At 36.7% G+C, this 3431-nt stretch overlaps 1 pseudogene; it reads right to left on the bottom strand.

Annotated features, from left to right (window-relative positions):
* Positions 1–605: 605 nt before the first annotated feature.
* Positions 606–2184, bottom strand: LOC102124677 (dnaJ homolog subfamily A member 1 pseudogene; annotated as a pseudogene).
* Between the last annotated feature and the right edge of the window lie 1247 nt (positions 2185–3431).

A 3431-nucleotide genomic window follows, 5' to 3' on the forward strand; every position in this document is an offset into this window, starting at 1 on the left:
TCTCTGGAAGTTACTACTTAGGGGCATATTATGGTCCAAAGAGAAAGGAGTAAAAATAACTAGGACTGGTCAAGTTATGTATATGGGTATATATGCGCATGTGGGTGTGGGTGTGTGTGCAGAAGGGAACACGATCCTAGAAGTTCAAGCCCTTGAGAAGCAGCATGTTATGAAAAATTGCTTCTTTAGAAAAGTATCATTTATATCATTGATACCACAACCTAAATTATATTATGCCATCTTCAAGTAACGGTTGAGGCAACAGAATAAATACAGAGGAATCACAATGGAACTTATATAATACAAATAATATACAAACCAACACTTCTCTACAAATTACATTTATTTGTTTCTAATTGCCGGTTAAATACAGTTCTAATTTTATAGATTAAGAATGAAAGGTCATACACTGCAGCCTAGACACATACCTAGCATTTCAGTTCAAGTTTGTTCATGTACACAGATGAAACCAATAACAAGGTTTGGCCTAACAAATGCTAATAGAACTTCTTTTTAAAGTAGTTTCTACAGATATTAAACTTCATCTTGCACCCTGAAGTCTCACACATACAGTGCAGAGTCAGAGATTTTATATTTGCCTTTTTTCTTCATTTAACTTTTGATATGGGTTGGCTGTGCCTCCACCCAAATCTCAGTTTGAATTGTATTTCCCAGAATTCCCGTGTGTTGTGGGAGGGACCAGGAGTGGGGGTGATAATTGAATCATGGGGGCTGGTCTTTCCTGTGCTATTCTCGTGATAGTGAATAAGCATCATGGGATCTGATGGGTTTATCAGGGGTTTCTGCTTGTGCTTCTTCCTCCATTTTCTCTTGACGCTGCCACCTAATAAGTGCCTTTTGCCTCCCACCATGATTCTGAGGCCTCTCCAGCCATGTGGAACTGTAAGTCCAATTAAACCCCGTTTTCTTCCTAGTCTCAGGTATGTCTTTATCAGCAGCATGAAAAAGACTAATACAACTTTTAAAACAATACTATAGTTGACTATTGAAGCAAAAACAATAAGAAGCGGTAAGCGTATTATGATTACAGCCCTCCACTCATTCACTGCTGCACATAAAATGCCAACTGTGAGTGTTATTCACTGGCCCCATTAAGAGGTTTGACACTGAACACCACCTCTAGGATGATGTTTATAATCCTCATATGCTTCTCCATTGTCATGGTATCATCTTTTCTCATATTTGGATCAAAGTCCACGAGTTCTATCTGATCCATTTCGTCAGTCTCTTCTACTTTCTTCCTCTAAGGTAGGAGTTTTTTCAGCAAAGAAAGTTCATCAGCTGAGAGAAAGCCATTCTCAGGAAAAGTTTACCTTCAATTAGATAATTTGGCAACTCTTCATATGGGCTCCATAAATTGGTATTCCTTCATTTAGCACACCCAAGATGTTTCCATGCTGACAATCTGACCTGGATGAGAGGTGATGACTATAGTTCAGTTATTAAGAGTGGAAGCTACGAAATGCTTCAACCAGCTGTATGTCCATACATATGAAAAGTTCTCCTCCTCGTTGAATAAAAACAGCATGCTCCTTCTGATCTAACACAATAGTAATGTCTCCCAGCTCCAATCCTTGTTGTTTGGTCTGTTTCACCACGGAATGTTACCTTGTGGCCATCTTTCATGCTTTTGTCAATATGGACTTGTGCAATCTTCTTTTTGCTATCTTCCTTCCATTGCAGCTTTTTTATCTATCTTCAGGACTGATTTGTTCTCCATGGCCCTAGCACTCTATCCCCACAGATTAAATTTGCTAAACCATTCCAGGTCCTATCTGATGAATTCTCATTTGCATTCCAGTAACTATGCAATTGGGACAGCCCTCTACCGTTCCTTTCTTAACACTTCTGCCTTCACATTTGTCACAAATCACATTTTTTTTGTTGTTTTATTTGCAGAGCCAGTCTTCTTGCCACACCTTTATATAAATCTTCTAAGGTTATTGACAGCTGACACACATTTTTACCTTTCCTTTCCCTCTGCATACTTCCTCCTCTTCCTCCAAAAATCATATCAAAGATGTCCACAGGAGAGCCAAAAGCGCTACCTGCTCCACCCTCTTTAATTACCTGGTTTTCCTCCTTTGACATACAATTCGCTTTTCTTTGCATCAGAGAGAACTTGATAAGCTGGAGAAATCTGCCTAAATTTATCTCCTTCATTCAGGTTCTTATCAGAGTGGTACTTCAATGCCAGTTTCCTATAAGCCTTTTTCTCATGATCTTTTTGAGTGGCATTGGGTTTAACCCCCAAAACATCATAGAAAGTGGGTTCTTTCACCGTTTTTTACTGGCAGTGAGTGGGTTGAGGTTGATGTGGAAGGTGTGCAAAGGAACGCACCTAGTAGTTGCGCTCAGATGCAGCAGCCACCGCTCCTCCACCTCTCGCCAAGCATTATGGAAAGTTTCCTCAAAATATTTTAAATATTGTCACATATTTGACCCATCTATCTAGCATGTATTGAGTATTATTACTTATATGTTTATACTTAGGTTGACATATAAATAAGTGCAATGCCTCATTTCAAGAAATGTACATTTTAATGAAAAAAACACATAACTATAAAATAACTGTAAACACATAGATTCTTCCCTTTTTGTACGAAAGATAAAATCCAAACTTCTTGGCATGGCGTGAAAGGACCTAGTGAAATTCTAGAAGTTATTAAACAGATGTTTTGGGAGCATTTGGAAGAGAAAACAATGATCGTTTAGGAGCCAGCATGAGCTCACAAAGAATAACTTCTTTTTTGATAGAGTTGCTAGACTGGCAAATTAGGTGAATTTTATAGGCAAACTTTGTTGATTTCAACAAGCCATGTTTATGCTTAGCAAAGCTCTTTCATTGATATCCTTAGAAGAAAATGGGAAAATATTAACTGGCAGGCAAAATACTAGAATATTAATTGATCATACTTGCTAATCAAAAGTCTTTGTTTGTTACCAAGTTCTTCCCACCTGATCTTATTGAAATTTTCAACAAGTCTTTGAAGCCATAAAAGGAAAGCTAAAACAAATTTAAATAAAGCAAAACTGATGAAAATTATTTTGCTTTTTCTAGCTCATATCTGTGGCAGTATAATCGTTACTAGACACCACTATTTAAAAGGACATCTGCCTCAGTGAGGCTTGTGGCAACTCCATCAAGTGCTAAGAAACACTAAAGACAAGTAATCTAAAGGCAAAATGATAAATAGAAAACAATAAAATTCTTTTCAAATATTTGAATAATGTGGAAAGGCATAAAATGCAGAAAATGAAATGAAATCATTTTAAAATAAATATACAAGTAAGCATTCTTAATATTATGAGCATTTTTATAGACATATAAACATAAATAAAACACAACTTTTGAAACTTAGTTATTATTTCATAATGATATTTTCTGACCCTTTTCTGACCCTTATAGT

This window comes from Macaca fascicularis, chromosome 17 (assembly GCF_037993035.2).
Source record: "Macaca fascicularis isolate 582-1 chromosome 17, T2T-MFA8v1.1".
In the NCBI taxonomy this organism is placed as follows: domain Eukaryota; kingdom Metazoa; phylum Chordata; class Mammalia; order Primates; family Cercopithecidae; genus Macaca; species Macaca fascicularis.